The following is an 11,852-nucleotide window of genomic DNA, read 5'->3' on the forward strand; positions in this document are numbered from 1 at the left end:
ACCCATTTTATCTTCAAATCCCTAGTGCCTTGGAGGGCACCTAGCATATTTTATACCCTCCCCAAATCTAAATGACTGAATGAAGAAAAAGTCAAATGTACATTTTACAAACTCCTCTAGGTATGTTAACAATAAACTATAGGGAAGAGACTGTGTGATGAGAATAATGCTGTAATAACTTGCTTCTAGAACCTTTGATAGGTCTAGCAGCTTATTTAAGGGAGCATTTTTTTTCTTTTCTTTCTTCTTCTTTTTTTTTTTTTTAGAGACAGAGTCTCGCTTTGTTGCCCAGGCTACAGTGAGTGCTGTGGCATCAGCCTAGCTCACAGCAACCTCAAACTCCTGGGCTCAAGCAATCCTACTGCCTCAGCCTCCCAAGGAGCTGGGACTACAGGCCTGCATCACCATGCCCGGCTAATTTTATATATATATATATATATATTAGTTGGCCAATTAATTTCTTTCTATTTATAGTGGAGATGGGGTCTCGCTCTTGCTCAGGCTGGTTTCAAACTCCTGACCTCGAGCAATCCGCCTGCCTTGGCCTCCCAGAGAGCTAGGATTACAGGCGTGAGCCACCACGCCGGGCCTCTTTCTATTTTTAGTAAAGATGGGGTCTTACTTTTGCTCAGGCTGGTCTCGAACTCCAGAGCTCAAGCAATCTTCCCTCCTTGGCCTCCCAGAGTGCTAGAGTGCTAGGATTACAGGTGTGAGCCACCACGCCCGGCTAGCATTTTTTTTTTCTAATTATAAAATAAATATATGCTCAGAGTAGAAACTTGGAAAGCAAGGAAAGAAAAGAAAGATATAAAAAAATCACTTATTGGCCTGGCATGCCTGTGGCTCATGCCTGTAATCTTAAAATTTTGGAAAGCTGAGGTGGGATAATTGCTTGAGCTTAGGAGTTTGAAACCAGCCTGAGCAACATAGTGAGACCTCGTTTCTACAAAAAATAAAAAAATTAGCCGGGCATGGTGATGCAGGCCTGTACATGCATGTACATGCCTGTAGTCCCAGCTACTCGGGAGGCTGAAGCAGAAGGATTGCTCAAGCCCAGGACTTGGAGGTTGCTGTGAGCTAGGCTGACCCCATAGCACTCTACTCAGGGCAATGTAGTGAGACTGTCTCAAAAAAAAAAAAATTCCTGATGTGGGAATCTTCCAGTTCTTTTTTGTATGTACCTGTCTCTGTGTCTCCATAGCCATAATCTAGTCCTTTTGTTTTCACATCAGATGGCCAATGTGCTAACATAGTAACAAGGTTTGAGGGAGGACATCTCACACATAGGCGTGAAAACTCTATCATCACACTTATGAACTACAAAAGGATCATATCTAGTTCTTTTTAAAGATGATTTCATTTTTTTTCTATTTTTTTTTTTTTTTTGGTAGAGACGGGGTCTCGCTCAGGCTGGTTTCGAACTCCTGACCTTGAGCAATCCGCCCGCCTCGGCCTCCCAAAGTGCTAGGATTACAGGCGTGAGCCACCGCGCCCGGCCCTAAAGATGATTTCAAACTATTCTATTTTGTAGCTTTCTATAAAAATCCCCAACAGTTCCAATCTTCTCCAAGCTCACCCCTCCAATTCAGTCCTTGTGACCATTTCATCATAATACAATGTGCTGCTGGAGGCCCATCAGTGGGCTGGGGACCAGGATCTGCACCTGTTTATTATCTTCTTTGCCTCAGTCTTGCCAGGAAGTATAAACAATAAGAAATACTGTAAAATGCTTTGGACAAATTGAATTGTGTTATGCTTGCTTAGCAAGAGTAATTTCTCTTGTTTGTTTGCAAAGATTTCCTGGAACAAACAAAGCAGATGTTGCCACAATTCCCTGTGTGACTCTACCCTTCATGCATTGGTGCTAATTAACTATCCTTGCTAGCAAAGGGGCAAGTGAGAGCTCAGGAGGAAAGAACTTTTGTTAGGAAAAATGATTTGGGATTTTAATTCATGCACACATAATAAAAACATAGCAAGGAAAGAGACTTGGAGGACATAAGGAGCATGAACTGGCACAGATGGTAAGTACTTAATAACTGCTCTCTGATGATGTGGAGATATTAGAGGTCTCCGAGGCATGTGAATGGTAATTACTTCACCCACTGTGGAAATATTTTTCAGATCCTGAGGTGTACGTTATTAAAGGTAGGAGATGGGCTAGGTGTGTTGGCTTACACCTGTAATCCCAGTACATTGGGAAGTCAAGGTGGGAGGATTGTTTGAGGCCAGGAGTTTGAGCCCAGCCTGGGCAACATAGTGAGACCCCATCTCTACAAAAAAAATTTTTTTTTCTACTAATTCATCCATCTGGATAGAAAAAAATTTTTTTAAATTAGCTATGTGTAGTGGCACGTGACTGTGGTCCTAGCTACTGGGAAAGCTGAGGCAGGACGATTCCTTGAGCCCAGGAGTTCAAGGGCTCCCTTGAAGCTTCCTTATACAGGGAGCTGTGATACTGCCGCTATGCTGCAGCCTGGGTACAGAGTGAGACTCTGTCTCTAAAAAATAAAAACAAATTAAAAAATAATAAAGATGGTTGGCCGGGCGCGGTGGCTCACGCCTGTAAGCCTAGCACTCTGGGAGGCCGAGGCGGGAGGATTGCTCAAGGTCAGGAGTTCAAAACCAGCCTGAGCAAGAGCAAGACTCCCATCTCTACTATAAATAGAAAGAAATTAATTGGCCAACTAATACATATAGAAAAAATTAGCCAGGCATGGTGGTGCATGCCTGTAGTTCCAGCTACTTGGGAGGCTGAGGCAGTAGGATCACTTGAGCCCAGGAAGTTTGAGGCTGCTGTGAGCTATGTTGATGCCACGGCACTCACTCTAGCCTGGGCAACAAAGTGAGACTCTGTCTCAAAAAAAAATAATAATAGTAAAGATGGAAGCTATTATAGAGATAGCTCTTATCTTAAGCTCATGGTTTCAAACAAAACTAAGGCCAAAAAAGGCAGGTCAAGCCTAGAACCCAGGAACTTTGGTCTATATGATTCTCAACATAGCCACCTTAAATATCTGGGTCCAGTTGAAGTTACAAGGGTATTTATTTTAGTATTTTTCTTGTACTCTCATGTTTTCTCTTTATTCAGAACATGAAAGCAAAGGAAGAGATGAAACTTTTCTACTTATGAGCTCAAGTAATTTATTTGGAAAAAGATAAGAGAAAAGCAGCCAACTGGAAAAAGAAAGTATCTCATGGTCTCATTCTGCCTCCTTTATACTTTTCCAAAATGATTAATTGGCCGTTAAATATAAAAATAAAAATTCTAAAAGAATACTACCTACCAATTTTGTTAAGGAGTCTCTTGACTCAAATGCAAGGTAATCTTGGCATGAAAACAAATAAGTAGGAATCAACTAACGATAAAAATATAAATGGCTTACCCAGTTGAACAAAGGCTTTCTTTTTTTTCCACTTCCCTCCCTTCTAAACAAAGGCTTTTTTATCATTAGTCAAGTAGACAATAACATTTTTGCTCTGATAATACAAACAACAAATGTCCAGAAATATTTTTAAAAACTATTACCAAGAAATAAATGCAATACTGTTGTGATTTTTCTTCCGTGTGTGTGTGTGTGTGTGTGTGTCTATTCCTGTCCTCTATGTGTGTGCTTATTTTTTGAAAAAAAATTGGGAGCAGAAATTGTCCCTATTGTTTGTAATATTGTAATATTATGAGAACTTCCCCATATTATTTATGTGTCTCTTTTTTTATAGCTCCAAAGGAGTTATTGATATTTATGTGTCTCTTAAAAACATAACTTTTAATGCTGAAAAATAATTCAATAAATGAATATACCATAATTTAACTAACTATTGTACTACTAGGCTGTGTATCAGTTTTTGTTTTTTTTTTGAGACCCAGTCTCACTCTGTTGCCCAGGCTAGAGTGTGGTGGTGTTAGCCTAGCTCATAGCAACCTCCAACTCCTGGGCTCAAGCAATCCTCCTGTCTCAGCCTCCTGAGTAGCTGGGACTACAGGCATCTACCACCATGCCCAGCTGATTTTTTCTCTATATCTTTAGTTGTCCAGCTAATTTCTTTCTATTTTTAGTAGAGATAGGGGTCTTACTCTTGCTCAGGCTGGTCTGGAACTCCTGTGCTCAAATGATCCACCTCCCTCGGCCTCCCAAAGTGCTAGGATTACAGGCATGAGCCACTGCACCCAGCCCAGTTCAGATTCTGCAGAGAAACAGAACAGTAAAACACACACACACACACACAAACACACACACACAAAGTGAGATTTTTTTTTTTGAGACAGAGTCTTGCTTTGTTGCCCAGGCTAGAGTGAGTGCCGTGGCGTCAGTCTAACACACAGCAACCTCAAACTCCTGGGCTCAAGCAATCCTCCTGCCTCAGCCTCCCAAGTAGCTGGGACTACAGGCATGTGCCACCATGCCCGGATAATTTTTTCTATATATATTAGTTGGCCAATTAATTTCTTTCTATTTATAGTAGAGACGGTGTCTTGCTCTTGCTCAGGCTGGTTTTGAACTCCTGACCTTGAGCAATCCTCCCGCCTCGGACTCCCAGAGTGCTAGGATTTTAGACGTGAGCCACCACGCCCGGCCACAAAGTGAGATTTATTCCAAGAAATTGGTCTACGTGATTGTGGAGGCTGGCAAGTCCAAGATCTGTATTTAGGGCAGGCTGGAAATTCTCTGGCCAAAGCTGATACCAAAGTCTTGAGGCAGAATTTACTTGTTCCCAGGGAAACCTCAGTTTTGCTCCTAAGGCCTTTCAACAGGCTCGATGAGGCCCATCCACAGGATCAAGGGTAATTCCCTTTACTTAAAGTCAACTGATTATAGAATATTAACTATATCTACAAAATACCTTCACATCAACACCTGGATTAGTATTTGATTAAATAACTGGCAATATACATAAAACTAATAATTCCACCCCTTGTCAACTTGGCACCTATGCACATCTCCTTAAACTATACTTTTTTTACTCATTTTAATTTCTTTTTTTCTTTTTTGGTATTTGGGTTAAGAATATACCTTAAACTATGCTTAAGAATAACTAAGAATAATGACAAAGTCATAATTCCACCCAACGTGATATAAGTGTCCTGTGTACAGCCAAAAATGCATGAATTCATTCCCACAGAAGAGGACACAAAGTCCTTCCGTGATGTTCACTCTCCTCTTCGATATCCTGTAACTTAAATACTGTGATGTAAAGTTAAATATTATTAATACATCCTATGTTATGTGATAAGGGGATAAGAGTGGAAAGAAAACAGAGATATTTGATTATACCCGCATATTCATAACAAAATAAAAAGAAATGTAATAATAGCAGTCTTTGTTTCTGCAATAGGTCATGTGGTCATAGCTGTAGTTTCTTTCACTACCTGTTTCATGTTCCCCTTTCTGTCAGCAAACACCTCCGTTGGTCATGGTTCTTTGCCTGGTCTGGTGAGCTATACCTTCTTTCCTCAAGATTCTGGGCCAGAAGTAGCCCTGCCTGGGTCATTGTAGTTTTCCATCAACTTTAATCACAGGGCATGGGCTGGGTGTGGTGGCTCACGCCTATAATCCTACCACTCTGGGAGGCTGAGGTGGGAGGATTGCTTGAGCTCAAGAGTTTGAGACTAGCCAGAGGAAGAGTGAGATGCTCTCCCTTCGCACCGTCTCTGCTAAAAAATAGAAAGAAACTTGGCCAGGCAACTAAAAATATAAAAAGTAGACAGGCGTAGTGGCATATACCTGTAGTCCCAGCTACTCAGGAGGCTGATGCAGGAGGATAGCTTGAGCCCAGGAGCTTGAGGTTGCTGTGAGCTAGGCTGACGCCACTCTACCAGTCAACAGAGCGAGATTCTGTCTCAAAAAAATAAATAAATAAGTAAAATCACAGGGCATGGTAACACTAAGAGAAGCTCTGTGGGATACCCTGTATTCTAGACATACTCTTTCTTATCTCCATCATGTAGTAGCGGCCTAATTTCCCCTGGGTACTCAGGCTCCATCACCAGACAGTACAGTGGCTCTCTTCTTTTCCTATTGACTCAGAGGCACAAGGAGCCCAAAGTAGCCAAGTAGCAGTCTTAACTTCCAGTTCAATGGAATCATTGTTGTGTCTCTGGTGAAAGCATTCCTCCCTTTGGAACTAAGACTTCTAGATAGGCAGAGCAGAAGGTCATGGGAACAGAAAGTAAAAATTTTGCTAGTGGGTCACTAGACATAACAGTTAAGTGGTGCCACTCGCATTTCCACCCCTTGCTTGGTTCCAGGACCTGTGAAATCCTGGTTATTAGAGAAAGAGCACCATATATTGGATGCTGATTTAGAGCATATATGGCTTCCTGGAGAAATCTTTGTATATATCTCTTATTTCATGGAAGTAAGAGTAAGAAGTCAATGGGTATAAGTCATTTTTTTTTTTTTTTGAGACAGTCTGACTCTGTTGCCCCAGCTAGAGTGTCGTGGCGTCAGCCTAGCTCACAGCAACCTCAAACTCCTGGGCTCAAGTGATCCTCCTGCCTCAGCCTCCCAAGTAGCTGGGACTACAGGCATGTGCCAACATGCGCGGCTAATTTTTTTCTATATTTGGTAGAGACGGGGTCTCACTCTTGCTCAGGCTGGTCTCGAACTTCTGAGCTCAAATGATCTGCCTGCCTTGGCCTCCCAGAGTGCTAGGATTACAGGTGTGAGCCACCGTGCCTGGCCTAGGTATAAGTATTTTTAAGGCTCTTGATAGATTTTGCCCAATTGCCCTCCAGAAAGTTTGTGTCAATGTTTACACCCTTTAGCAATAGGAACATTGTCTATTTCAACATACTGTTATCAATACTCCTTTGGTGTATTATCATTGTAAGCTACTTTTGAATAAACTTTTCTTAGAAAGGATTCCTGCTGAGAAGTAAATCAAATATGTTGCAGCCAACATGTGTTAAGTTTTTTTAGTTATTGCACATTGAAAGAAAAATCTGAGGCTAGGCGCAGTGGCTCATGCCTGTAATCCTAGCTCCCTGGGAGGCCGAGGTAGGAGATCATTTGAGGTCAGGAATTCGAGAACAGCCTGAGGAAGAGCAACACCTGGTCTCTACAAGAAGTAGAAAAAAAATGGCCGGGCACAGTGGTAGGTGTCTATAGTCCCAGCTCCTCTGGAGGCTGAGGAAGGAGGAGTACTTGATCCCAGGAGTTTGAGGTTGCAGTGAGGTAGGCTGATACCACAGCACTGTAGCCCAGGCAACAGAGTGAGACTGTCTGAAAAAAAATAGAAAAAGAAGAAAGGCAATGAGAATATGAAATCTGCTTAGCAAGCCAAAATCTCTCCTTGTCTTTTTTTTCCCTTCCTGTCTTCTAACCCTCTTTTTCTTATAGTCTATCTAAATGGATATACACAAACACACACACACACACACTCACGCACATACGCACAGAAATTTGCTTCTCTGTATTCCACGGGTTCCAGATTTTTAGCTCCAGATACATCAACAGATTTATGCCTTCTATGTTTGTCCTGCTAATCCAGTCTCCAATGAAACAGCTCTAAGAATGGAAACTATTTCCTCCCTTGGAAGCTCTCGCCTGAGCACGGTGAGGCAGTAGGCAGCAGTGAACAGGTACATCTCTCCAATCACAGTGGGCAGAAGGGTATTGCTTTCTTTGTACAATTGGATTTGTTGGGAATAGAGGAGCTATATTATTCCTGGAGGCTTTCTGTCTTTCCATAAAAGGATATTTCAAATCTTCAATGTAGAGATCACAAATGCCATATGTTCCCATTTCCATTTAAATTTCTAGCTTTTTTACATTCCTTTACAGGGTGTAGTAGACAGCAGTTGTTTTGGTTTTCCCAGTATCCATGGTATCCATGCACCCTTTTTTGGTAACAGAATCCTAAATATACTCTTAATTTCCAACCAGATAATTTGACTGGGGCTGACCTGACCATTACTCTAGGATTGGATATATAATCTAGTTGCAGCCAAAGCTAGAACTATTGGGAATAAGGCTCTCATAATGCTGGGTTGCTACACTAGAAGCAAGGAAGGCTGGAGCTGTGGGGATCAGGTTGCCATCCCGTGGGAGGAGCCTATCTAAAAATGAAGTTGACACTGAGGAACACAGAACCCACAGATAGAAGCCAATCCTGATGACACTGTCTGAGAACCTCCTTCAGTTTGAGTTGAGTTTCTGTCACTTGCAAGCAAACAAATTTTGACCATTCCACAGGGATATCAAAACCATTTGTCAACTCTTTAAGTGACCTTTGGCAGATGTTGTGCCTACCCAGATGTTTCTTCTTTAAAAATTTATTTATGCTTTACCTTATTCCAGAAAGTACTGATGGTCCCTTCTAGCAAGAAGGGGTTCCTCCATTGTGTTCTTTTGTGCTATATAGGAAAAAAGGCATCAATTGGGATTTAGAGTTCTTAATCCTGCCTCCACCACTTACTAACAGTCCTCCACCACTTACTAACTCTCAACAAATCAGGAGAATAAATCTGAACCTTGGTTTCTTTACCTGAGAAATGGACACTGAGCTATAATTGGGCCACTGCACTCCAGCCTGGGTGACAAACCAAGACTCTTGTCTCAAAAACAAGTTTTTTTTCTTTTTTGAGACAGAATTTCGCTCTGTTACCCAGGTTAGAGTAGAATGGCATCAGCCTACCTCACAGTAACCTGAAACTCCTGGACTCAAATGGTCCTCCTGCCTCAGCCTCCCGAGTAGTTGGGGAGCCATGACACCCAGCTAATTTTTTCTATTTTTTAAGTGGAGATGGGATCTTGCTCTTGTTCAGGCTGGTCTTGAACTCCTGAGCTAAAGTGATCCTCCCACCTTAGCAAAGTGCTAAGATTACAGGTGTGAGCTACTGCGCCCAGCCAAAAAAAAAAAAAAAAATTAATTTGCTAGTCTGAAAAAAATCAGCTAATTGTTTCATTTTAACTTTGTGAATGCTGCTTTCAGGGTGGCAGCTAGAGATGGTTTTAAAGTTTTCCAAACCAACCTGTACAAAGAAGAGATCAGCAACTACGTCTCTCCTATCCCAGCATCAGCTGTAACTCAGCATGTCAGTTAGATGAAGCAGTTGGCCAGAGAAAATTTACAAGCAGGTGTGGAAACAGAAAAGGACATTTCCCTTCTGCCTAATTTGCTTTAGGAATGAAGGAATGCATGCCATTGGTGAACTGTCCAAATCATAGTCCAGTGATCTATATCTCTTCAAATCCATTTCAGTCCACATTCATTTTGATGCCTTCTGAAATCACTGTATGCTCCTGTTCAACTTCCTTCTCCTGAGAGTCAGAATCTAGGGTGAGGGACCCATCCATACATTCAAATTCTTTATTTTATTTTATTTTTTTAAATTATACTTTTTAGGCCGGGCGCGGTGGCTCACGCCTGTAATCCTAGCACTTTGGGAGGCCGAGGCGGGCGGATTGCTCAAGGTCAGGAGTTCGAAACCAGCCTGAGCGAGACCCCGTCTCTACCAAAAATAGAAAGAAATTAATTGACCAACTAAAAATATATATACAAAAAATTAGCCAGGCATGGTGGCACATGCCTGTAGTCCCAGCTACTTGGGAAGCTGAGGCAGAAGGATCGCTGAGCCCCGGAGATTGAGGTTGCTGTGAGCCAGGCTGACGCCACGGCACTCACTCTAGCCTGGGCAACAAAGTGAGACTCTGTCTCAAAATAAATAAATAAATAATACTTTTTAAATTTAAATTTTATTTATTTTCTTTCTTTTTTCAACTGCCATGTGAGTTGTACATACATTCAAATTCTAAAATAATGATTAGAGGAGAAGGTGGATAAAATCATACTCTATTTTATAACCCTTAATGCTTTTTAAAACATTATCACAGCATTATTTTGCTTGAGTCTTTCAAAAACCCTGAGAAATAAATGATATCATTCCCATTCTGCCAAGGAGAAATTTGAGGCTCAGAGAGGTAAGACAACTTGCAAAAGCCACACAGCTAATTAGTGGCAGAGGCAGGACTAAAACCAAATCATTACCCAATCCAATGGTCTTTCCTCTATATCCCACCATTAGGTACACAATTCAGCCTGTGTTGTGGTAAGAAATTCATCCTGCCAAGCGTGGTGGCTCATGCCTGTAATCCTAGCATTCTGGGAGGCTGAGGCAGGTGGATCGTTCAAGGTCAGGAGTTCAGGACCAGCCTGAGCAAGAGCAAGACCCCATCTCTACTAAAAATAGAAAGAAACTATCTCAACAACTTAGAAGTTCATCCTAAACACAGCTAGCTCTACCAAGGCCATTTATCCCTCTGGTCCTTTGTAACACCCCCTTCATCAGGGGCAAGGGTTATCTCTGATACTTGGTCCTCCACACCTGTTACCATGAATGTATAGTTAGAGTGAGTGACCAAAGGGGACCCTCACCCTTCATAACTAGTCAAGGGTTGGGTCAGAATCAATCAGGCAGTAATCACTATCTCAGGTTCCCAGGTTAAGTCTTCCTTCTTTCTTTCTTTTTTAAATGCTGGACTCAAACTCCTGGGCTATAGGAGATTGAGGTTGCTGTGAGCTAGGCTGACGCCATGGCACTCGCTCTAGCCTGGGCAACAAAGCGAGACTCTGTCTCAAAAAAAAAAAAAAAAAAAAAAAAAAAACACCTCCTAGGCTAAAGTGATTCTACTGCCTCAGTCTCCTGAGTAGCTGGTGCCAACCCAGGTTGTCTTAACATTACCGATTATGTTGACGATGGAGTTTTTCTACTACTGATGGTAATTGAACTGAAGTAGTCAGCAAGAGTCCATACGAGAGAAATTTCTGGTCCCAGTCAAGATATCTTAATTCAGCTATTTCTCCTTAATATCTGAGCTGGCTGGAAAAGGGTTGGGGGGGCCACAGGAAGAGGCAAAAGATGAAACGTTGATTCAGGAAATTGTAAAAGAGGGATATAGGAAACTCTAGTACTTCTGGGAAAAATGTCAAGCTGTAGCACTTTGCCCAAGCAAGCCAGACCTTGAGGTTGAAAGGGTCTTTCGTATCTTCCATGTGTTTATTTTTTTTCTTCCTTTTCCTCTTTCTCTCCCTTTTCCTTTTTTCTTTTCTCTTCCTTCTCTCCTTCCTTCCCTCCCTCCCTTCCTTCCTTCCCTCCCTCCCTCCCTTTTTTCCCTCTCTTCCTTCCTTCCTTCCTTCCTTCCTTCCTTCCTTCCTTCCTTCCTTCCTTCCTTCCTTCCTTCCTTCCCTCCTTCCTTCCTCCCTCCCTCCCTCCCTCCTTCCCTCCCTCCCTCCCTCCCTCCCTCCTTTCTTTCTTCTTTCTTCTTTCTTTCTTTCTTTCTTTCTTTCTTTCTTTCTTTCTTTCTTTCTTTCTTTCTTTCTTTCTTTCCTTCCTTCCTTCCTTCCTTCCTTCTTTCTTTCTTTTCTTTTCTTTTCTTTTCTTTTCTTTTCTTTTCTTTTCTTTTCTTTTCTTTTCTTTTCTTTTCTTTTCTTTTCTTTTCTTTTTTGAGACAGAGTCTCACTTTGTTGCCCAGGCTAGAGTGAGTGCCATGGCTTCAGCCTAGCTCACAGCAACCTCAAACTCCTAGGCTCAAGCAATCCTGCTGCCTCCGCCTTCCGAGTAGCTGGGACTACAGGCATGCGCCACCATGCCCGGCTGATTTTTTTCTCTCTATATATTAGTTGGCCAATTAATTTGTTTCTATTTATAGTAGAGACAGGGGTCTTGCTCTTGCTCAGGCTGGTTTCGAACTCCTGACATCGAGCAATCCACCCGCCTCGGCCTCCCAGAATGCTAGGATTACAGGCGTGAGCCACTGCGCCCGGCCTCTCTCATTCCTTCTTTCTTTCTTTCTTTCCTTCCTTCCTTCCTTCCTTCCTTCCTTCCTTCCTTCCTTCCTTCCTTCCTTCCT

General features: G+C 42.1%; 1 non-coding gene across 1 annotated transcript; it reads right to left on the reverse strand.

Moving 5' to 3' along the window:
• Window positions 1–1,226: 1,226 nt before the first annotated feature.
• Window positions 1,227–1,329, reverse strand: LOC142874749 (small nucleolar RNA U13). The gene has a single exon (XR_012922382.1). It is a non-coding gene; the product is annotated as a small nucleolar RNA U13 (small nucleolar RNA).
• Window positions 1,330–11,852: the final 10,523 nt, after the last annotated feature.

This window comes from Microcebus murinus, chromosome 12, assembly GCF_040939455.1.
Source record: "Microcebus murinus isolate Inina chromosome 12, M.murinus_Inina_mat1.0, whole genome shotgun sequence".
NCBI lineage: Eukaryota > Metazoa > Chordata > Mammalia > Primates > Cheirogaleidae > Microcebus > Microcebus murinus.